Below are 25,972 nucleotides of genomic sequence, written 5' to 3' on the forward strand. Positions count from 1 at the left end.
ATATTCCACCCTTTAGATCTCTTGCACACACTGCTATTTCTGGAAACAGTAACATGCAGGAGATGGCATAGGGCAAAGATAGCACTGAACACCGGCACGGTAGAGAGGCTGTTTTTATTATTTTGATTTCCTTATGTTGCACACTCTGTGATATCCAGCTAGATGAGCTCTGTGGTTAATATTGTATTTGAAATGAAAAAGGTTCCAAGTTCTTCAAAATTTGTATTCTCAGAGGCTGTCTTCTTGGATTTCTACATCTTAAAAGCAATCTTCTGACAACTAAGATCATATTTAAATCGGCTTTGCAAATTCCAGCAAGAAACTGAGTCCACATCATCACTTGAGGCTCTATTCTGTCGACTTCCCTTGCTTCCCCCTAGCCAAAAAGATAAACCATTTAAAAATTTGTAAAGTTAAAAAAAATTATTTAACTATTCAACATAAAGCTACCCAGGCTTCCTGGGAATTATATTATAGAAGGAGAAAGGGACAAAAAGATATGATGCCAAGAACTGGAAGAGAAAAGTTCATAAATTAAATATAACTCTAAAGCAACAGAACAAAGCAAAAACTAATGGGCAGACTGCAATTCTGGTTTGGTTATTTTTGAACTAAGCTAGAATTTACTTGTTCAAAATGATCCCTCCAGAACTGCTTTAAGGGCACACAGCTCCCAGCTGTATGGATTTCTTTCATATAACAATTAAGCACCAAGGCTAAAGCATATGGCTATCTAACAAAATGCACAGCCCAGGAAGAGAAATGGGCTTTAGTTTCAGTTTACCTGCAGACTCCTGACTTGAAGCCTCTGAAAGTATCTGCACCTTCGTTTTACCTTTTGTACAATTCTATTTGGTTATTGCATACTTAAAAAAATAAAAAAACAACTTCCTTTGAACATTCCCTGGCAGAGAGGAGAAAGACCTTGTTCTGTTCCCATCTCCCATTCTGAGCTTCTCTACCATCTGTAGTTTTTTCGTTCCCAAAGAGGAGTCTTCTCTGACATTTTGGAAGTTCACAGTGCAAATCTACCCTTTATTAGCTCTATCTGGCAAGCGACTTGAGCTCTCTAAGCCACATGTATTCAACAAATATTGAGTTACTATATGCCAAATACTTTTCTAAAGGGAGAGCAAGACAAAGCACCCTCTTACTAAGCTCCCATTCTAATGAAAGGAGAAATAGTGAGCGCATGGATAAAGAAGCAGTTAATGGAATGTCAAGTGGCACCAAGAGCTGTTAAGACAAGTAAAGCAGGATGATGGGAAAAGAGTGAAGAAGGGGGGCAATTTTAGAGAAAGCCATCAGAAACGGGCTCTGTTGGGTATGAGATTAGGTCAGAGTCAAAAGCAGTAAGAAAGGGCATCATATCTTGGGGAGAGAACAACTGCAGACAGGAACAAAGCTTTGGAGAAGGGCAAAGAGCTAGTGTGGCTGGAGTGAGGTCCGTGTGGCAGAGCAGGAGTTGGGGGGAGCAGTGAGGGGGTGTGGGCAGGGCATATATGTGCCCATGAGCCACTGTGGACCTTTAGATTTTATTCAGTATCAGGACATAGTTGGAGAGTTTTAGCAGAAGAGTGACATGGCCTGATTTCATGTTATGTAAAATGGCTCCGATGGATTTTGTGGAGAATGGACTACATGGGAATAACTATGAAAGCAGAAAGACCAGAAAGGTTATAGTAATGGCTACAGCAAGGGATGATGGTAGCTCACTAATCTATAACACAAGGACAATGGTAGCAACACCTGCATGGGAGAATGACATCGGATAATACATGTAAGTGACTCACCATAGCATCAATATATAGCAACAACTCAACGTTAGCATTATTGTTGTTATCATCAGGATTATTTTGGGGTGATTCCCCTACCCCAACTGGTAGCTAATTTTCTAATCTTTGGCACATCCTTTGCATGAAGGATTTCAAATATTCTTTTTATCCCCTCTAAACATGTCGTCCTGTGTCCTAGAGCAGCTCTGCATACAGGAGGGTATATGTGTTTGGTCAAAGTTCAAAACGCTTTGTCAAGGCTATTTTTATTCATTGTGGTTGCCAGTCCTGCCATTTATGGTAGCAGATAAGCAGACTGGTGGAGAGTTCTGGACAGTATTGTTTTCCATGGAGCATCTGATAATGAGGGGGCAATTTCTGGATGTCACAACAACAGAGGGACTGTGCTGGCACTTAGTGGGTGAGGTCCAGCAAAGCTAAATAGGAAAGCCCTACACAATAAATGATTTCCTACCCAAACTGCCCATGCTGTTGCTCTGGGAAACACTTAGGTGGCAGGAGAGTCTCCATGCAAATTGTAGCAGCCCAATTCCAGGGAAGTTTGCAATGGGGGAAGAGAAGCCTGAGGATGCTGGTGTAGAGGAAAGAGCATTGGGTTGAGAAGCAGATCTTAGTCTCAACTACAACAATACAAGTCATGTGGATTTAAATTTTTCATTCATTGTTAAGACTCAGCTTCCCTATCCATAAAGTGGGAGAATTTTCCTTGACTACTTCCTTGGAAGGTTAAGGAAATTCAATAAGATAATAATGCCCATGTATGCATTTATTAAATTATAAATCATCATGAGGCTGAACAACCTATCTCTATACACACACAAGTTGTTAATGAGATAGAAAATACAGTCTCTGCCCTAGAGAATTTATAATTCAATCATCATTAAAAAAGAGCTGCAAGTTCCCATTAGAGAAGAAAGTAGGAAATGTGTTTTCAAAACCACAGGCCCAGTTTTTACAAGTCAAGCATTTTATATTTAATTAAACTTTGCAAATGCCAATTCTTCCCCCACCCCAACTAAGCTTATTTTCTCAAGTATGTCTATTGTACTAAAACATATGAAATAAAAGACACTAAAAAGGCTATGTGACCTTTTAAAAACAAAGTCACAAGCAACATTGTTTATGACACCTACTCTCTTTTAAAAATGGGAAACGAACTAGGGGTGGTAGAAGGGGAGGAGGGCAGGGGGTGGGAGTGATTGGGTGACGGGTACTGGGGGTTATTCTGTATGTTGGTAAATTGAACACCAATAAAAAAAATTTTTTTTAATAATTAAAAAAAATAAAAATGGGAAAGGAAACAACCCAATGGTCAATTAAGGTTTGTTTTTTTTTTTCCCTGTTTTGTTTTAATCATGATTGTCTCCTTTATGGCAAAATAATCTCATTGGAGGAAATTCTGATCCGCTAGGGTAAGTTTGAACTGATCTTTTATCAAATTTTATTTTTATAGTCAGAAAACATCTACTTCTATACATTCATTCATTACTCATTCATTCATTAATAGATTGTGATTATTATCTACTATAGAGGAGCTTTGTACAAACTTTGTCTTAAAGGGCACTCCTAACCCAAATAAACAACAAAATGGGAATAGGAGGTATAGTGGCAACAGATATTAAAAGTTAGAGTTTGCATACTACTTTGAAAGGGATAGATTTCCTTAGTAAAATAAATTATTAATAACAAAAAAAGAACTGTTTTTCAGTGTACTGAGATTAAAAGTTTGGCAAACTAGGTTTATTATATAAGATTAATCACTATGGTAGACACTGACTGTTTATCCTATATTCACTTCCCTTTCTCTGCTAACAAACACCAATTTATTCAGGTAGCAGGCAGAGACTCCTCTATTTCAATGTAGATGGATTTCTATACCATTTCCATAATGTGAATCTTAATTTGTGTAACGCAGTTGCTACCTGTGGACAATGATTGCTATGAAAGTAGAGATGAGAGCCAGTTTTAGTCAATGAGATATAAATAGACATCTGTTAGGTGAGCTTCCAGAATAGCTTTTGACCCACTGTATTAAAAAAACAAAGCCTAATTAGAGATGTATATTGCAATGCCAAGAGCAATCACTAAAAATAGCAATAACGTAAAGGGGAAGAGCCTAAATATCAGCAGATAAATTAAAATGGAATACTAAAAAAACTTTTTAAAAAGCTAGAGTGTAGGAACAGAAGAATAAGAAACAAGGGTTACAAAAGATGAATTATTAAATGATAGAAATAAATCTAACCATATCAATAATTACACTAGGTTTATGATCTAAACACATCATGTAAAGGGAAAAGATTGTGAGAGTGAATAAGAAAGCAAGATTTGGAGTGCCTGGGTAGCTCAGTTGGTTGGGTACCTGCCTTTGGATCAGGTCATGATCTCAGAGTCCTGGGATGGAACCCCACTTTGGGCTCTCTGCTCAGCGGAGAGCCTGCTCCTCCCTCTCCCTCTCCCTCTGTGCTCTCTGTCCCTCAAATAAATAAATAAATAACTTTTTTTTTTTAAAAGCAAGACTCAATTATATGCTCCCTACAAAAGGCATACTCTAAACAAAAAGATACAAATAGGTTTTGAAAGAAAACAGAATTTTTAAGAAATACAGTGTATTCTAAAACAATGTTTAAGAGACCCAGACTAAGAAAAAAAAAGAAAAGAAAACAAACAAAAACAGAGGAAACTGATAGAAAACAAATAGAATGGCAGGCTTAAGCCTTAACATATCAATAATTACATTAAATGCAAATGCTGTAATATGCCAATTAGAGGACAAAGATTGGCAGAATGAATAAAAGAACATGATTATCTATCTGCTGTCTACAGTGGGTGCAGAACACTGGATAAAGGTCATAAATGTTGTTAAGCATCCTACAATGCACAGGACAACTTTTAGCTCTTCCACAAAGAATTATTGGAGCCAAAATTTTAGTAGTTCTGAGGTGAGAAACTCTGTATCAAGACACTTTGCTATTGGCAAAGGTATAGTAAATAGACTAATGGAAGAGAATACAGTCTAGAAATAGAACCATTAGGTTGGCAGATTTTCTTTAAGTACCAAAGTAATTCAATGGAAAAAGGAAAATCTTTTCAACAAATGGTACCGGAGTAATTGTATAGCTATATGGAGAAAAATAAACATGAATTCTTTCTTCAAATCACATATAAAATTAGGTGAAACTGTATCACAGAATATAAACATAAAACCTAAATCTATAAAACTCCTAGATGAAAACAAAGGAAAAAAATCTTTTTTTTATCTCAGGATAAACAATATTTCTTAGATATAAATACTAAAATATGGATCGTAAAGGGAATAAAATAAATTGTACTTCAACAACCAAAGAAGATATATCAATGGCCATTAAGCACATAAAAAGATGCTCAATATCATTAGTCATTAGGGAACCGTAAATCAAAACCATAGTAAGATACCACTTCACATAAACTAGGATGGCTAGAGTTTTTTTAAAAACAGGCAATAACAACAACAAAAAGCAGGCTATAACAAGTGTTGGTAAGAAGGTGAAGTACTAGCAACTCTCATAAACTACTGGAGCGTGTATAAAATGGTGTAGCCATGTAGAAAACAGTTTGGTGATTTCTCAAAAGGTTAATCATAGAGTTACCATACAACCCAACAATACCTCTCAGCTGTGCTCTAAATGTTAGCATATCTCCCCTGTACCCCCCTACCCCATTCATATGTTGAAATCTTTTTTTTTAATAATAAATTTATTTTTTATTGGTGTTCAATTTGCCACATATGTTGAAATCTTAATGCCTGATGTGATAGTGTTAGGAGGTGGGGCCTTTGAAATGTGGTTAGGTCATAAAGGTGAAGCTCTTATGCATAGTAGTAGTGTTCTTGTAAAAGAGATGCTATAGGGCTCCCCAGACCCTTCCACCATATGAAGACACAATGAGAAGTCTCCAACCCTGAAGAATCCCTCATCTAACTATGCTGGTATCCTGATCTCAGACTTCCAGCTACCAGGACTGTGAGAAATAATTTTCTATTGTTTATTAACCACCCAGTCTGTGGTATTTTGTTAAAGCAGCCCAAACAGACTAAGACACACTCCTGTGCATATACCCAAGAGAAAGGAAAACATATGTCCACATAAACACTTGCATTCAAATATTCATATCTGCTTTATTTGTAATATACAAAAACTGCAAACAACTCAAATGTCCATCAACAGGTGAATAGCTAAACAAATTGTGATATATCCATCCACTGGACCACTATTTAGCTATCTTAACTACAAAAAAAGGATAAACTATTCATTCCCACCATAACATGGGTGAATCCCAAGACAATTATACTGAATAAAAGAACAAGTATGTACTTTATGATTCCATTTATAATTCTAGAAAATGGAAACTAATCAGACAGAAAGCAGATCAGTGATTGCCTCCTGATGGAATTAGAGGGAGAGATAAACACTTGATTTTCTTTAATTTTTAAATAATTTCTATACCTAAACTCACAACCCTGAGATCAAGAGTCCCATGCTGTACCCACTGAGCCAGCCAGGCACCCTGGGAGGGATACATTTTAAAGAGGTACAAAAAAACTTGTTTAGTTTTTTTTTTTTTTAAGGGGGAAAAAAAAGGTGTAGTAACAATATTTAAGCTTATATAGAAATAAAATAATGTGAATGCAATGGAATTGATTAAAAGAAGAAATATGATTTGACTAAGCTTCCTTTTAAAAAAGGATAAGTATCTCACATCCCTATGTTTATTGCAGCATCATTTATAATAGCCAATATGAAGCAACCCAAGCATCCATCAACAGATGAATGGATTGGGGCACCTGGGTGGCATAGTCAGTTAAGCACTCTAATCTTGGTTTCAGCTCAGGTCATGATCTCAGATTCATGAGATGGAGCCCCCCATTGGGCTCTGTGCTCAATGGGGAGTCTTCTTATGATTCTCTTTCCTTCTTCTGCCCTTCCCCTCTGTTCTCTCTCTCTCTGTCAAAACAAAACAAAAAAAAAGATGGATAAAGATGTTGTATATAGCGACACCTGGGTGGCTCAGCGGTTGAGCGCCTGCCTTTGGCTCCGGGCGTAATCCCGGGATCCAGGATCAAGTCCCACATTGTGCTCCCCAGAGGGAGCCTGCTTCTCCTTCTGCTTATGTCTCTGCTTCTCTCTGTGTGCCTCTCATGTATAAATAAATAAATCTTAAAAAAATATGTTATATATATATATATATATATATATATATATATATATATATACACACACAATGGAATATTACTTAGCTATAAAAAGACTAAGATCTTGCCGTTTGGAACAACATGGATGGACCTAGAGGGTATCATGCTAAGTGAAATAAGTCAAACAAAGAAGATAAATACTACATGATTTTACTTATGTGTAGAGCAAACAGCAGAAATAGACCTATAAATACAGAAAACAAAGTGATGGTTGCCAGAGGGAAGAGGGGTGAAGGGATGAGCGAAATGGGTGAAGGGGAGTGGGAGATCCAGGCTTCTCGTAATAGAATAAGTCATACAGAGAGAAGGTACAATATAGGGAATATAGTCAATAGTATTTTAATAACATTATATGGTGATAGATGGTAGTTACACTTATGGTGAGCAGAGCATAATGTGTAGAATTGTTGAATCATTATGTTGTACCCCTGTAACTAATATAACATTGTATGTCAACTTTACTTCAATTTAAAAAAGATAAATATCTGGATTAAAAAGAAATCCAATAAATCTGATGCGTTTAAAAGGCATCTTAAAAACACAAATACACAGAGGAACTAAAAATTAGGATGGCTTAAATTGAAAATGAAGAAAATTGAATTTTTTGATACAAGAAAAGTAGGGATTACTATCATGATAGTGAATAGAGCAGAGATCTTACCAAAAGCATTATGAAGTAAACAAGATCCCTATATGATTGTATAAGGTATATTTAAAAGAGAGGGAATGGAAAAGAGAGGCAAACCAAGAAACAGAGTCTTTATTACTATAGAAAACAAACTGAGGGGTGCTGGAGGGGAAGTGGTGAGGGGATTGGGTTAAATGGGTGGTGGGCATTAAGGAGTGCACCTGTGATGAGCACGGGGTGTTATATGTGAAAATCACCAAATTTTACGCCTGAAACAATATTACAGTCTATGTTAAGTAACTGGAATTAGATAAAAACTTGAAAAATAAAATAAAAAGAGAAAATCTAACATTGATATTATATATCCCAAACAATATAGCCACAAAAATATAATCTAGACAGTGCCTGAAATGCAAAAAGAAATAAAAATTAAAACATACTTTAAAGGGATCCCTGGGTGGCGCAGCGGTTTGGCGCCTGCCTTTGGCCCGGGGCGTGATCCTGGAGACCCGGGATCGAATCCCACATCGGGCTCCCGGTGCATGGAGCCTGCTTCTCCCTCTGCCTGTGTCTCTGCCTCTCTGTCTCTCTCTGTGTGACTATCATGAATAAATAAATAAAATCTTTAAAAAAAAAAAAAAACATACTTTAAAACCTCAATATTTGATTATCAGAAAGAATATGACAAAATACACACATAGACAAATGTTTTCTTAAAAATTAAAAGTTGAATAAAATGATACATTATGTAGTAATAACCCAGTTCATTTAAAAAAAACAATGATAAGGCGAGAAAACATTTTCTTTTAGTTATTGTGGGTTTTTCACAAAAAGTAACCACATTTTGGGGAACAATGACATAACTAGGAAATGCACAAAGGCAGAAATTCAGCAAACCACATACTCAGATCACAACAAAATGATCTACAACAACATTAGAATTTAAAAGTGTCCAGATAGGGCAGCCCAGGTGGCTCAGCAGTTTAGCGCCGCCTTCAGCCCAGGGCCTGATCCTGGAGACCCGGGATGAGTCCCATGTCGGGCTCCCTGCATGGAGCCTGCTTCTCCCTCTGCCTGTGTTCTCTGCCTCTCTCTATTTGTGTGTCTCTCATGAATAAATGAATAAAATCTTTTTTAAAAAATCTAAAAAAAAAAAAAAAAAAGTCCAGATAGAAGGGATACCTGGGTTGCTCAGTCGAGCAAGTAACTCTTAATCTCCGGTTGTGAGTTTGAGCTCCACATGGGGTGTAGAGGTTACTCAAACATAAAATCTTTTTTTTAAAAAGTGCCCAAATAGAAATATATTTCTATATGTTTTCCTAATGCTTGGCTAAATTACAAAGTAACACAATATGCAAATGCACTAAGTCAAAATTTATGGTATATTACAAAAGCAGAACATTATGGAATATTGTATTGTTCTAGAGGTTTCTAGTACTAAGAAATAAAAAGAGAAATATCAACTGGGTTTGTACTTTAGTTTGAGAAATAAAACAAACTAAATAGCAAGCCAAGAGAAAGTAGGAAAGGAGAAGTAATAAGAATAAGAATAAACATATTCTGAGGAGAAGAAAAACTAAAATTAATAACACCAATCATTGATTCTACCAAAAAAATTTAATAAAAGAACCCATTAACACAAGCAATGAGAAGAGAAAAAGAAAATGCCAGTCAGTAGAATTAACTGCTGCATTAATAACTATTTGTTGAAGAACAAACTAAGAGACAGCAAATACAAAAGTGAGTTAAAACAGGAGAAATATAATTTATATGTACAATATATATAATGTGAACATAAATAATTGTTGATTCAAGGAATCAGTATTTCTAATATTTGAAATTTTTATTATAAATTTTAGAAGAAAAATTAGGAGAATATAATTTTCTTATACCCTAACAAGATTTTTATTACTACTTAGGAATAGACAGCTACCAGAATACTATAAATACAATATTAAAACTGATAAAATAAAAGCAAGGAAATAAATAACATGGTAAGAGCAATAAAAATAGGTAATGTAAAAGTTCCAAATCCTAAAGAAAACTTAGTAATTGAAATTGAAAAAGAATTTGTCTTTGGAGCCTCATAGTGCTTATTTCTGGAATGCAAAGTGAAACAGAGCAGGCTTCTTCATGTTTTCAAGAGGAAAAGGGTATAAGTCATATTGTAAAAGAAAATATTTCATAAAAGTCATCATGTTTAATTTCTTCTCATAAGAATTTAATAATATCATTAAAGGAAATTTGCCAAAAAGAAAAAAATTACCATAATATTCTAAGTCTTTATTTCATATAAATCTTTCTAATCTTTTCCCAAATGCAGATATATTTTTACATGGCATTATGTATTCTGGCTTTTCACATAGGATATCAAATATGTTTAATTTCTACATGTTTTTTAATAAAAATGAAATATATTAGTTATGGAGATCTTCTTTATTCTGATTAACAATTTCACTAATAGAATGGATTTATTTACAGGAAAATACAAAACTCTAATAGAGGGGGAAAAGATAAATTTATGAAGACATATGACTTGTTCCTGTCTAAGAAAGCTAAGTAAAATATTAACATGTTTACTAAATTAGGTTAAATTAAATACCAGTTATACTCTCCAGCCCACTCTCTTGAAAAATTAATAGTGAAATTTATCTGGAGAAAATAGTAAACAAATCTATCATGTAGTTCCATTATTATTTGATAATGATGATGATGATTAATAATCATAGTAGTAGTAATAACAATATTATCATTATAATCTTAATGCTGGCATCCTTTTTTTCCAGAATAACACTGGTAGTCAGTGATTCGATTCAACTGTTTTCATCTCCACTGACTCCTTAGTAAAGAGGAGAAAATTCACATACCACTGTAAACAAAGAGGCAGTGTAGGGCAGAAATAATTCAAGAAGAGGGATAAGAGATTTTTTAATACATCAAAATTTAAAAAGAATTCCAAATAGGCTAGCATTAAACATTGAATGTATTTTTATTTTTTAAATTTCTAAAATTTGGGCAGCCCTGGTGGCTCAGCGGTTTGGTGCCGCCTTGAGTCCAGGGCCTGATCCTGGAGACAGGGAACTAGTTCCGCATCGGGCTCCCTGCATGGAGCCTGCTTCTCCCTCTGCCTGTATCTCTGCCTCTGTGTGTGTGTGTGTGTGTGTGTGTGTGTGTGTGTGTGTGTCTTATGAATAAATAAATAAAATCTTTTAAAAAAAAGTTTAAAAAAATAAATTTCTAAAATTTAAATTCGATTAATTAACAAAGAATGTATTATTAGTTTCAGAAGTAGTGTTCAGTAGTGATTCAGCAGTCTTATATATTACCCAGTGCTCATTATTTTTAAATATGGGGGGGGGTGGAATGGACTGGTGTATTTATCTCAGCTATAGAAGGCCAGTACATGATAAAATGGGGGCCATTTTCAGATTTATACATAAAATATAAAACTTTGTAAAGTATACAATATTAAAGCAAAGTCAAAGAAGAGAAATGTGTAATAAACTATTGATAAAAGTTTACTATCCAAATTATTGAACGGCAATTTCAAATATATAAGTTTAGTATCTCATTCTTCCTGATTTACAGTCAATATGGACAAACCATTTACACATACAAACTTGCAGACATCAACTTACCAAAATAAAAAATGCACAGTCTTGCTGTGCTTCTTTATTAAGGAAATGGACATTCTAGGGTATAATTGCACATCTATTAAAAATCAAAAGTAAGGGACCCCTGGGTGGCTCAGTGATTGAGCATCTGCCTCTGGCTTGGGTCATGATCCTAGGGTCCTAGGATCAAGTCCTGCATTGGGCTCTTGGCAGGGAGCCTGCTTCTCCCCCTGCCTATGTCTCTGCATCTCCAGAATAAATAAATAAAATCTTTTAAAAAAAATTAAAAGTAGATTAGAGGCACCTGGGTGGTACAGTTGGTTAAGTGCCTGACCCTTAGTTTTGGCCCAGGTCTGATCTCAGGGTGGTGAGATGCAGCCCCAGGTTGGGCTCCACACTCAGCATGGAGTCTGCTTGAGTTTCTTTCTCCCTCTCCCCTCTCTATACCCCCACTGCTCTCTCTTTCTCTCTCTCTCTCTCTCACTGAAATAAATAAATAAATCTTTTTAAAAAATTAAAAGTGAACCAAAGCCTAAGGTGGGGAGCACTGGTTGATGGAAGTGGGGTTGGAGGGTAGGGGAAAAATGTATAGTTGCTAATGCCTAGATGTCATGCATAATTTGTAGAAATACAATTTAAAAGAATTTTTTTAATCATTCAGAAAATCTACCTAGCAATAAGCCATGAAAGAACTAATGTCTTTAAGATGGTAATTCCATTTAGGGGACTATATAGGTAATAATTTGAACCAGTATGTTCAAAGTATTGCTATAACCCTGAACAAGTCATTTAATTCTTGGTTTTGTTTAACTATATATGATGCGTTGGTCTAAAGCAATGGTTCTTACATTTAGTCTGCAAATCAATCACCTGGCCAAGTCTGGTCTAAGCTCCCATCAAAGAACAAGTGTATCTAGGAGAGGTGAGGAAACTTCCCTCTTCTCCTTATTCAGTTTAGGTAAGACATGACTGGGTTTGTAAAAATAAATTTTTATTATGAAACAAAGGTAAAAAAGTAACGACAAAAAAAGTATCACCACCTGGTGACATCCAGACAGAGACTGGCTAAGGCTGGCTCATTACTTAGGTCTGTCTAGGTGACCTCAATACAGAAGCTCTTAGCCCTTCCGTCTAAATCCTTGAATCTAGGGGATCTGTTAGGAGAGTTAACTATCTGAAAAACATTTTTGAGGGCTTTCTAGGTGTCAGATACTTCATTGAAGCAAATGCTTTCCTGGGGCTTATTTAAACAAATCATCATGAGGAAGTAATTGTGTGTGCAAAACATTTTGAAGGACACATAGGTAGATCCAGAGTGACATGCTTATGAAAATGCAGATTCCCATGCTCCACTCCCAACCCCTCTCATCTGCTGAACCAGATTCTCTGTGGATGAGGATGGAAAATCTGCCCAAAAGATTCTTACACGGGCAGTTTGAATGCTACCTTTAAAATAAAAGTTGGACTTAAAAGAGTTTTAAAATCTTTTTTGCCCCCAATTTTTGAGTCTAAAAGAAATGTTTTTAAGATTTTATTTATTCATGATAGACACAGAGAGAGAGGCAGAGACACAGACAGAGGGAGAAGCAGGCTCCCACCAAGGAGCCTGATCCAGGACTCGGTCCCGACCCTAGGATCATGCCTTGAGTCAAAGGCAGACACTCAACCGCTGAGCCACCCAGGTATCCCTGAGTCTAAAATTTTGTTTTTAATAATTTAAAACTTAGAAATAGCTTTAGATGAAAAATGGGGAAATGAGTAAGGCATACTACTGTACAGTGGAATAGCACAAAGGTCTATTTGACAAATTTCTTTTGGAGGATTTAGTTAGATTTTATTAAATAATGAAAGCTTTAATGACCATTGCTGTAACTTTTTGCTCTAAGTTCCATTTATGCTCAATTTAAGTAGCTTTCCTTGGTTAGATATTCTGGTACAGCACTGTTATAAAACATATACTCCAATATTCTAGCACACAGACATAACTTAGCTTTTCTTTTGCTTATTATTTTGGTTTTATTATATCTCTATTGTGGTCTTCCTGGCACTATGTTGAGGGTATGCTGGGTAATTCAATGCATGTCTTTAATCTATGTCTTGTGTTAATGGCATTTACTCCCTCTCCATTTGTCACCACATCAGTAATTCTCTAACCTGCCACTAGCAACCTTCCCACCCTCAAATACATCCTGCATTCCCACCAGCATAGAATCTACATGCTTGGAGTGGTAAAGAATTAACCTTACCCAAAGAGAGGTCTGCATTTTTCCCTGAAGTCCTGGGAGGTGATCTCTAAGCCCTTAAAATGACCTGCTTAATAAGAGGGTCTTTGTTTACCCATGGACCTTGAATCACACTGGATAGTCCAACAATGTGGTTAATAGTGGAAGCTTCAGGCCCCTGACTTCCAGAGGGACTGTGTGCATGCCAAAGGCAGTGCGCCTCAAAGACTGATACCACACAGTGAGAGAAAACAGACCTTACTAAAATAATCTAGCCATATACACACCATCACCACCACCAATGTTACCCATAAACAACAACAAAAACAAGCCCCAGAGGGAGGAGAGGGAAATCAGAATCCATAGCCACAAAACATTACCTAAAATGTTCAATTTTCAAAAAAAATATTGAGACATGCAAAGAAACAGGAAAGTACGGGCAATACACGGGAAGTTTTTTAAAGAAACTGCCTGTGAGAAAGACCAGACGTCAGATTAACAAACAAAGATTTCAAAGTATTCCTTATAAATATACTCAGAGAATTCAAGGTAATGATGCATAAAGAAATTAAAAGAACTTATGATGACAATGTCCCATCAAATACAGAATATCAATAAATAGAAATTATAAATAAGAACCAAGTGGAAATTTTGGAATTGAAAAGCAGAATAACTGAGATGAAGAGTCATTAAAGAAACTCAGTGATAGATTTGAATTGGCAAAAAAAAAAAATCAGTAGATTCATAGAGATTATACAATCAGAAAACAGAAAAATAGAATGAAAAAATTAAGAATCTCAGAAAAAATATGAGACACCTTTAAGGACACTTCCAAGTAATAAGAGTACCAGAAAGAGAGAAAGAAGAGTGAAGCAGAAAAAATTTTGAAGAAATAATGGCTAAAAATGTACTAAATACTAAAATGTACTAAAAATGTTCACTTACATATCCAAGAAACTCAATAAACTCCAAGTGGGATAAGTGCAGAGATACAATCTGGCATATGCAGTTCTTGCCTCCTTTGTCTATGATTGATTGACCATATAAACATGGGTTTATTTCTGGGCTTTCTATTCTGTTCCAGTGATCTGTGTGTCTATTTTTGTGCCACTGTCATACTGTTTTGATTACAATAGCTTTGTAATAAAACTTGAACTCTGAAATTGTGATATTTCCAACTTTTTCGTTTTTAAAGATCATTTTGCTTATTCAGGGTCTTTTGTAGTTCCTTACAAATTTTTGGAATATTTGTTTTAGTTCTGTGGAAAAGGCTGTTGGTATTATAAAAGGGATTGCATTAAATCTATAGATTGCTTGGGGTAGTATGGATATTTTAACAGTGTTTGTTCTTCTGATCTATGAGCATGGAATACCTTTCCATTTCTTTATGTTCAATTTCTTTCATCAGAGTTTTATAGTTTTCAGGGTACAGATCTTTCACCTCTTTAGTTTATTTCTAGGTACTTTATTATTTTTGCCGCAATTGTAAATAGGACTGTTTTCTTAATTTCTCTGCTATTTCATTATTAGTGTATGGAAATGCAACAGATTTCTGTACATTGATTTTGCATCCTGCAACTTACTGAATTAATTGATCAGTTCTAGTAGTTTTGGTGGAGTCTTTGGGGTTTTCTATATTAGACTCATGTCACCCACAAATAGTGAAGTTTTACTTCTTCCTTACCTTTGGATGACTTTTATTTCTTTTTGTTGTCTGATTCCTATGGCAGGACTTCCAATTCTCTGTTGAAGATAAGTGGTGAGAGGGGGACTTCCTTGTCTTGTTCCTGACCTTAGGGGAAAAGATCTCAGTTTTTCCCCATTGAGTAGGATGTTCACTGTGAGTTTTCCATACAAGGCCTTTACTATATTCAGATTTGTTCCTGTAAACCTACTTTATTGAAGATTTTTATCATGAATGGATGTTGTACTTTGTCAAATGCTTTTTCTACATTGAAAGTGATCATATGGTTTTTATCCTTTCTCTTATTAATGTGACATATCATGTCAATTTGTGAAGATTGAACCACTCTTGCAACCCAGGAATAAATGCTATTTGATTGTGGTGAGTGATTTTTTAAAATTTATTGTTGGATTTGGTTTGCTAATATTTTGTTGGGGATTTTTGCATCTATGTTCATCAGGGATATTGGCTTGTAGTTCTCTTTTTCTCTCTGTGGTGTCTTTATCTGGTTTAAGTATCAGGGTTAATGCTGGCCTCATAGAATGAATCTAGAAGTTTTCCGACCTGTTCTATTTTTTGGAAAAGTTTAAGGATGGATATTAACTCTTTTTAAAATATTTGGTAGAATTCCCCTGTGAAGCCATCTGGTCCTGGACTTTTGTTTGTCGGAAGTTTTTTGATTACTGATTTAATTTTATTGCTAATAATCAGTCTGTTCAAATTTTCTATTTCTTCCTGCTTCAGTTTTGATAGTTTATACATTTACAGGAATTTATCCATTTCCTCTAGGTTGTCCAAATTGTTGGCATATAATTTTCATAATATTCTCTTATAATTCTTTGTATCTCTGTGGTATTGATTATTTCTCCTCTTTCATTTGTGACTTTGTTTGAGTTCTCTCTCTTTTATGAGTCTGGCTAGAAGTTTATCAATTTTGTTGATCTTTCAAAGAACAAACTCCTGGTTTCACTGATCTGTTTTATTATTATTTTTTAAGTTTCCAAATCATTTATTTCTGCTCTCATCTTTATTTCCTTCCTTCTGCTGGTTTTGGATTTTGTTTGCTGTTCTTTATCTAGTTCCTTTAGGTGTAAAGTTAGGTTTTTTGAAAATTTTCTTGCTTCTTGAGGTAGGCCTGTATTGCTGTAAACTTCCTGTTAGAATTACTTTTGCTACATCCCAAAGATTTTGGAATGTTGTGTTTTCATTTTCATTTGTCTCCGTTTGTTTCTTAACTTATTTTCTTGGTTGATCCATTGATTGTTTAGTAGCATGTTATTTAACTTCCATGTGTTTGTGCTCTTTTTATGTTGTCTCTTGTAGTAGATTTCAAGTTCATAGTGTTGTGGGGTCAGAAAAGATGCATGGTATGATTTCAATCTTTTTGAATTTCTTAAGACTTGTTTTGTGACCTAATAAATGATCTATTCTGGAGACTGTTTTGTGTGCAGTTGGAAATAATGTTTATTCTTCTGTTTTAGGATGTAACGTCTGGACTATTTTTGTTGAATACATCTCATCCAGTGTGTCATTCAAAGTCATTGTTTCCTTGTTGATTTTCTATTTACATGGTCTGTCCATTTGGTGTAAGTGGGGTATTAAAGTCCCCTACTATTATTGTATTACTATTGATTATTTCCTTTATGTGTTTTATAAGCTGTTTTATGTATTTGGGTGCCTTCATGTTAGGTACATAAATATTTATAATTGTTATGCCTTCTTGTTGCTTTGTTCCCTTTGTTATTATATGGTGTCCTTCTTGTCTCATGTTACAGTCTTTATTTTAAAGTCTAGTTTGTCTGATATAAGTATTCCTATCCTGGTGTTCTTTTCACAACCATTTGCATAATAAATGTTTCTCCATCCCTTCACTTTCAATCTGCATGTGTCTTTATGCCTGAAACTAGTCTCTTGTAAGTAGCATATATCTTTTTTAAAAGTCCATTCCATTACCCTATGTCTTTTGATTGGAGCATTTAGTCCATTTACACTCAAAGCAATTATTGATAAGTGTGTATTTGTTGATATTTTTATTTGTGTTTTGTGGGTCTTGGATTCCTTTTGCTTTATTTTTTGCGTATCTATTGTTGGTTTTGGTAGGCTTGTATATAACATCTTCTGCATATAGCAGTCTATATTAAGTTGATGGTTGCTTAAGTTGGAACCCATTCTTTACTTCTCTTGTGTCCATGTGTCATGCTTTACATCTTTTTTATTTTGTGAGTTCCTTGACTGATTTTTACAGATAGATTTATTCTTACTGATTTTGTGCTTTCTACTTTTATTTTTACTTGTGGTCTTTCCTTTCCACTCAGAGTTCCCATTAACATTTTTTGTAGGGCTGGTTTAGTGGTCATAAATTCCTTTAAATTTTGTCTGCAAAATTGTTTATCTCTCCTATTCTGAATGATAGCCATGCTGGATAGAGTATTCTTGGCTGCAGATTCTTTTTCTTCATATATATCTTTGAATATATCATCCACTCCCTTCTGACCTGCAAAGTTTCTGCTGAAAAGTTCACTGATAGCCTTATGAGGTTTCCCTTGAATATAACGGTCTTCTTTTCTCTTGCTGCTTTTAAAATTCTCTCTTCATCCCACTCTTTTGACATTTAAATTACTATGTCTCTTAGTGTGGACCTCCTTGGGTTGATTTTGTTAGGGACTCTCTGTGCATCCTGGATCTGAATTTGTTTTTTTCCCCAGATTTGGCAAGTTTTCAGCTATTATTTCTTCAAATAAATTGCCCTTTTTTCTCTCTCTTCTTCTTCTGGGATCCCTATAGTGTGAATGTTATTACACTTGATGGAGTCACAGAGTTCCCCAACTCTATTGTCATTTTGCATAATTTTCTTTCTCTCACCTGCTCAACCTGATTACTTTCCATGACTCTGTCCTCCAGATCACTGGTTCATTCTTCTGTTTCCTCAAGTTTACTACTTATTTCTTCTAGTGTATTTTTTATTTCAATTATTATGCTCTTCATCTCTGATTGGTTCTTTTTTTATCTCTTTGTTAAAGGTCTCACTGATGTCTTCCACTCTTTTCTCAAACCAGTGAGTATCTTTAAGATTATTACATTAAATCCTCTACCAGTTATGCACAGAGAGTCCCCTTTATTTCTGGAGGAGTCACCCAGAGATCTCTGTCCTTCTGGGACACTCTGACATGAGTAACTAATACCCTCTCATATGCCCCCAGGCATATTTTTCAAACTCCTGTTTCTATGCTCTTTCTCCACAGGCTGTTTTGCTTTCTGTTTAAGGACAGGGACTGTATGCTATTGCCTTCCAGGCACTCCCAGGACAGAACTCACTGATTTTTAAAGTTCCAGGCTGCTGGTTGTAAAAACTCAACAAAACTTGGTCCCTCTGGTTTTCAAAGCCAAATGTTACAAGGATTCATCTTCCCCATTTGACCTCTCAGGTCTGTTTCTCTCCCCTCTCAGCAGCCTGTCCATTTAGCTCTCTACCGCATCTCTAATCCTCCTATCCTCTTCAATGCGGCTTCTTCTCTACATTGAGTTGTGAAATTTGTTCTGTCAGTCTTCAGGGCATTTTCTGGGCTACTTACACTGATGTGATTGTTATCTAGTTCTGTCTGTGAGACAAGGTAGCTTAGGATCCTCTGGAAATCAAATTTCTGTTGTTTTAAGCCACAATTTTTGGTAATTTGTCACAGCAGCTCTAGGAAATTAATACACCAACCTTGAATTACTAGGGCAAATTCTTGTTGATCATCAGCCTCGTCATTATATCCATTATTGAAAGTGTACTATTGAATACGTCTGAAACTAACATAACACAGTATGTTACTTATACTTGAAATAAGAAAAAAAGAAATATGGTATTGAAGGCACCACTATTACTGAATTGTCTATTTCTCCCTTTAATTCTGACAGTTTTTACTTCATGTATTCTGGGGTTTTGTTTTTAGTGCATATGTTTAAAATTGTTATAACTTTGTGACACATTGATACTTTTACCAATATAAAATGACTTCTTTATCTCTCATAACATTTTGTTATCTTAATATCTAATGGTTTGATATTAGCATAACCATTTTGGCTTTCTTATGGTTTCTATTTGCATTGTAAATCTTTTTGGATTATTTTATTTTGAACCTCTGTCTTTGAATCTAAAGCATATCTTCTGTAGTCACCATATAGTTGATTTTTTTTTAATCAAGTCTAACAATCTCCCTCTTTTGTTTAGAATGGGTTAATACATTCTCCAATCTGCTTAAGCATATATATTGAGGTCTTAATTTTAGACTTTGTATTTTTTAGTTGTAGAATTTTAAATTGATTTTTAAAAAACAGATTCTGGTTCTCATGAAATTCTCCATCTTGACTCATTAATCAAAGCTATTTTTAAGTCCATCTTTGATAAGCCTCATAAGCAGGCCATCTGTGGATCCAGTTTTATTGCCTGTTTTTCCTTGTGGTTCTGCTCTTTGGTATTCTCCATAATTTTTACTTAATACTTGGTATTGTACATAATACACTGTACAATCTCTGGATGTTACCTTCCTACAGAAAGGGATCACCATATGCCCTGCTAGGAAAATAGTGTAGGCAGATCACATTAATCCAATCTATAATTCAGTGGATGTGAAACTAGGTTGCAATTTTATAAGGTTTAATTTACTCGGATTCTCTCCTGTGCTTAAGGTGTAACTCTCAGAGTTCTTAAATGAGATTCTGGAATATGTTCTAGAGCTTCTCTTGATAGGTTCTAAAATTCCTGAAATCCAGTTTTTGCCTCTTCAATACCATAATGCAGTATACATTTAAAAAATATCTTTGCTTTGGGTTTCAAGTTTCTCCCTTTTTGTTTTTTAAAATCCTGCTCTGAACAATCCAAGAATTCAGGCAAATACTCAAGGGGAAAATCAGCAGAGCGTCAGATTCATTTCCTTGAACCTTCCTGCTTTATTGAGATCTTAGTCTCCCAAATGCTGGTTGGCACAGTTGCCATAGTTTGTTTGCCTCTCTGATTCTTAGCAGTAACTTTCTTCTTGGCCTTTCTACTCAGATTTGTGTCAAAAGCTGATAATTCCATAAAGGAAGAAATAGCTGCAGTATGTTTGCTCACTTCTCTGATTACTGTGTTGCAAATCTCCAGGACAACTCACAAATTCAATGATTCCGGAGGACTCACAGGCCTCAGCATACTCATGAGTATGGTTTATTATAGCAAAGCAATACAAAGCAAAATCAGCAGCAGGGAAAATGTGCATGGAGTGAAATCCAGAGGAAGCCAGGCATCAACTTCTAAGAATCCTTTACCTGTGGAATCACACACGGGATGTGATTCATTTCTCCAATATTGAATTGTGACAACATATGTGAAATGTTGTCTGCCACAGACACTGATTAGATTGATTGCCCAAGGTTTGTATTGGAAGCTGGTCATAAGCACCTTCTGCCTAACATGTATCATAATTACAGACTCCCAGAAGGAAAGTAGGTGTTCAGCATAAACTATGCTGTTTGTATAAATAGTTTATACATAGTAAGCTATCTTATCAGTTAAGGAATGGTAGGAAAATTCTCATAATCCAAGTTTCCAGATGCCAGCCAAAGTCCACCATTATAAGCAGGGCTTTCTAAGGATAGTGCCTCAGGCCTGCTGTGTTAATTCTTTTCTGCACACCTTCTCTCTGGGATTTTGGCTTATAAAAGTCCTCTTTGCCTAAAAGTTCTTTGATGGCTTAAAACACTGGTTTTAAATAATATTATCTATGTCACTAGTTGTTATCATTGAGTGGTGGTGTGCTGTACAAGTGTCTGGTTACTTTTTCTTCTCTGCTGGACATTTAATTTGAAAAATTGTAGAATGATGAAGTTTTTTTTCCACCATGGAGTATTCATTTGTTTATTATTGAGCACCTATAGGATTACTTTAATCTAGTTTCAGGAACAAGGGATGATAAGTCCTTGTGTATGTGTGTAGAGGAGGTGGTAAATGTACTTTCAAGTAACTTTTACTTCTCTGGTGGATCTTTATGGGGTCTGGTACCCAACCATGGGAACCCAGGCTCTCTGCCATGACTTGGCAGGCACTAGTATCCAAGTTTTATCTTCCTATCTTGCCAGAGATAGTAAAAAACACTGTTTATCCCCTTAAGTACTTCTTCTGGAATCAGCCAACAACTCCAGGTAAGAAGGGCCCTAAGCTGGGATTGCTTTTGAGATTTTTATATTTTAAAAAGATGGTTTTCAGATTACCTAGTTGTCCATGGAAATTTTGATGTTAACTACATAGTTTGCCATTACTGGAGATAGAACTCCTCCTCTACCTTATTTCTTACACTATAAAATAAGCTCCTTAGATGCAACATTTTGAGGAAAATCATGATAAATAGGGTGTTTAGCATTGCACACAGAAGCACAGCATATAGGGAAGGCTAATCTAAATCCAGATTCACATTGTCCAGTCTATGAGGAAGAAGAACAGCTGCTTCTTTGGAGAAAAGAGCATCAACCTGGCACTAACCAACTATTTGTTCACCTTAAGGAATGACACCTAAGGATTGGTCCCTCCTGCCTGCAGACTGGGCTCTTAGCAGTCACAGTAATTAGGGTAGTCCTGACGAAAGGAGGGCAATATTGTTGAAGTCCATGTAAAGCCCCAATCTTTCCAGGATAGCCACTTTGTTCATAAGCTGGTTGAACAAGGATTGGGATATCAAAAAAGATCTGCCAACATCTTCAGAATCAACTTGACCATCTGATTATTTAGTATCTCCTTCACAATAGGGCCTTTGTTCAGTATTTATGTGGAAAACAATTATTCTTATAATCTGAGACAATTTTGAGAAGTTCAACCATACATTTAGTTCCCAAATTTTATCATTCATGTTCCTATCTTACTACTTCATGTCCTTCATCAACTATGTCATAAGATGGTGGAGTCCTAGAAATCTCACCTTCTGTGCAAAGCAGACAAGAAGTACTACTTAGATTTATTTCTCTAGTGACTTCTTGAGTTTCTTTCCTTACTGTTCTCCATACCATCACTGAGTGGGGTTGTAGTACTACTGTCTACTTCTAGCTAATACCAGCATACTCTGCAGTACTGCTTGTATAATCAGGCTCAGTTTTTTCCTCCTCAGTTAACTGGGAAATATAGTATTCTTCCTACTATAAATATAGTTCATGGGTTTGCTTGCTTGCTCATTTGTTTTCTCCTTCTTTCAGACATCCAGCCTCATTAAATTCAACTTGATGGATGTAATTAGATATGGAAACAAGATTCTACACTAGAGTAGAATTGAAACAGAAGAGGAAGTGGTGACATGTTGTTTCTCAGGGTTATATTTTAAAAGATTTGGAGAAGAAATGTTAGTAAAAATTATAGCATGAGGGCGGGGGCAGGATAGAAGGAAAAGCATCTCAGCTAAATAAAAAGAGTAAAAGTTTTAAGATAAATGTGCTACAAACCTTCATTAGGCAGTAATGGACCTGGGATACAAAAGTTAAATATATTTGTAGCTTCCATAAAAGGAAGCAAATGAAACAAGAAGTGAGGATTTACAGTATTGAGGTTAAGTCTTTCCTACTTTACTTCCTGAATAGCATAGATACAAAGAAAAGAATAGAAGAAACAAATAAATTTCAAATGCTAACCCAGAAAAATCTTCAGGCTATTCATTACTTTAAATATTGAAAAATTATATATTGTAATCTGCCTCTCAAAAAACCTTTATGCAGATACACTGTAAAGAACCAAAGTAGTCAGGTTTTAAACTTTCACCTTTATCTCTGTGTGGATGTATGTTGGAGAATCAAAGGAGTTTCCCAGAATTCTCTTGAAGAAGAGGAGCAACACAGATCTCCTATTTGTCATGCATTTCCTGGATTGAATTCACATTCTATTTAGCAAAACAAATCTTTATTTACTATTATGTAGTAGATATACTAAATTAACACACAGGGCAATAGTCCAGTGTGGAAGAGAGTATGGAAAGATAATCACAATACATTGCAATGAGGATTATGTTAGAGCACTTACCAAGTAGGAACCAAGAATGTTATAGGAGTCAAGAAGCTTTAGAAGAAATCTTTGAGTTTTTTAGTAGAACCAGAAGAAGTCACTAAGAGACATTATCAATATGCTGTATTTATAATATTGACTTACAATCTTTGAATAGGAAGAGAGAAACAGACCTGAAATCATTAGTATCAATATGACTTAGATAAAACTTGAGCTCACTTGTGTCAACATGATTTAGTTGTTTATTCCAGAAAATCTTTGCCTAGGACAGATAGGATTGTAAACAAAGCAAACAAAAAACCAAACAGAAACTGTCCCTAATTTTTTGTTTGCATAAAGAAATTCTGATAGGATGGAGACAATAATTTGCTTACCTGGGCAAACAGCTGGTTTATCAAACAATAGTTTATCAAGATTTTTCAAGTCCCTTGCTTACTGTGTCCACCAATCCAAAGTTAATTTCATTAACTTTGTCAAATCTGAGAAGTTTCCTCTCTTGACAGACCTACTTAAACCATCTGAGCTCAGATCCCAAACCTCTAATATCTAATTTTCTAGTTCTGAGATACTGCTAAGCACATCAAAGCAGTGTACTCTCCTATTGTAAGTTTTCATACTTCGTTTTGCTTTTATTAATAAGATCTCTTCAAGAAGTTTGTCCTTTCTGAAACAACTTAAATGTCCATTGATATGGATGAATGGATTAGGAAAATGTATATAGCTGACTCTTGAACAACAGGGGTTAAGGGTGGTGACCCTCCATGCAGTTGAAAATCCCCATACCAACTTTTGAATCCCCCCAAATTTAGCCTGTTGTTGACCACAAGTCTTACCAAAACATAAAAATCAATTAATACATAGTTTGTATGTTATATGTATTATATACCATATTGTTACAATGAAGTAAGCTAGAGAAAATATTAAGGAAATCATAAGAAAAAATACATTTACAGTACCATATTTATGGACAAAAATCTGCATAAAGGAGACCCATGCAGTTCAAACCTCTGTTGTTCAAAAAGAAAAAAAAAGAAAAAAAAAAAGAAAAACCTGTGTTGTTCAAGGGTCAATTGTACATATACAATGGAATAGTATTCAGCCATATGAAAGAAGGGAATTTTGCCATTTGCAGTAACATGGATGGATCCTGAGGGTATTATGCTAAGTGAAATTAAGTCAGAAGGTGGGGATGAAAAAGGGTGGGCAAAGTGGGTAAAGAGGGCCAAAAGGTACAAACTGCAGGGATAAAATAAATAAACTCTGTGGATATAATGTACAGTATGATGACTATACTTAATAATACTCTACTGCACACTTGAAAATTGCTAACATTGAGTAAATCTTATCACAAGAGAAAAAATATTGTAACTATGTATGGTGATGGATGTTAACTAGACTTTTGGTGACCATCTCTCAATATACACAAGTATTTAACCATTATGTTACAGGTGAAACTAATTTAACATTATATGTCAATTATACCTCAATTTAAAACTTAATCGATTATTTTTTTTAAAAGAAGTTTGTCTTTTCTAACTACAAACCACTACCAGACATACAAAAATAATCAATTCATTGCTATCAGCTACTAGGCCAAATGTTAAGTTTGTATGAGAATTAACTGATGAACTTGTTAGAAATATAGGTTTCCATACTTCATGCTTCACAGTGATTCTGATTTAGGAGGATTAGCACAAGGTCCAGGAATCTCTATTTTTAAAAGCGCCAGTTTTTTCTTAATGTAGGCTATACTTTGATCATGCTTAGAAAAATAATGCTTTTCTCTCTGCATACCAGCAAACATATGTTTGTGTACATGTGTATATTATATATTATACATATATACACATACATTATATACATATTACATGTTATATATACTATATATGTATATAGAAACATACAAAATAACACTCATATTAAATGTTCTGCATACTTTTTATGAAAATGGGCTCATACACATACATACACATATATATGACATTTTTTCAGGGAACATTATATAGTCTTTCTGAATCATCACATACAGATTTGCATTGTTTTTAATAGCTACATCTTATTCCACTATATGCCTGTACCATAATTTATTCTCCTCTATTAATGGCCATTTAGATTCCCTTTTTTGTTTCGTTTGTTTTTTGCTATTATAATGCTGCAATGAATACCTTTATGCATTTATGCTAAAATTTCTATAGAATATAAAGAATGGAAGGACATAGAAGAGTAGTATTGCTAGGTCAGAGGGTATGTGCACCTTAAAATTTGATAGATCTTGCTGAATTGCTCACCAACTTAGCTGCACTAATTGTCCTGCCAATTATCTTGGAGACTAATGTTTTCCCCACACTTATATAATACTAGTATCAATCTCTTTCATCTTTATCTACCTGGCAGGTAAATAAATAAATAAATAAAATCTTAACTTGCTTTTTACCATGTTTTTAATAGAATAAACAGCATTCAGTTTACCACTGAAATACAATTATCTAAAGTTCTACAAAATATATAACTCATCTGAATTAGCCCGTGCTTCTGGTATAATAAATAATCCATCAATCGCTCATGACCCATGGAGCTCATTTTCTTTTGGATAGACACCAATGGACCTATTGTACTTCCTATCTCTGAGCAAGGTAAAACATAAAGCCAGAAATGAGATGTCTTTGTCCTATGGCTTACTCCCAAAAGTTCTCAATGGCTCAACTCACCTAAGTCTTCCTCCTTTACTTTCTTCCTCCACATCATGACTTTTGCAAAAATTTATGATGACATTTTTTAATGAGTAAAATGATCTGGAAA

At 35.0% G+C, this 25,972-nt stretch overlaps 1 protein-coding gene across 7 annotated transcripts in view; it reads right to left on the minus strand.

Moving 5' to 3' along the window:
- Nucleotides 1–237: 237 nt before the first annotated feature.
- HYCC1 (hyccin PI4KA lipid kinase complex subunit 1) overlaps nucleotides 238–25,972 on the minus strand; it is a 124,763-nt gene continuing 99,028 nt past the window's right edge. For 4 of the 7 annotated variants that reach the window (XM_049093703.1, XM_049093705.1, XM_049093702.1 and 1 more), the window contains exon 13: nucleotides 25,876–25,965. The gene's annotated coding sequence lies outside the window, so the exon portion shown is untranslated. Of the gene's footprint in view, nucleotides 377–8,094; nucleotides 8,278–25,875; nucleotides 25,966–25,972 lie in introns of those variants that run through there. The other 3 variants (XR_007402047.1, XR_003143031.3, XR_003143030.3) reach the window with 3 other exon arrangements.

This window comes from Canis lupus, chromosome 14 (genome assembly GCF_003254725.2).
Source record: "Canis lupus dingo isolate Sandy chromosome 14, ASM325472v2, whole genome shotgun sequence".
In the NCBI taxonomy this organism is placed as follows: domain Eukaryota; kingdom Metazoa; phylum Chordata; class Mammalia; order Carnivora; family Canidae; genus Canis; species Canis lupus.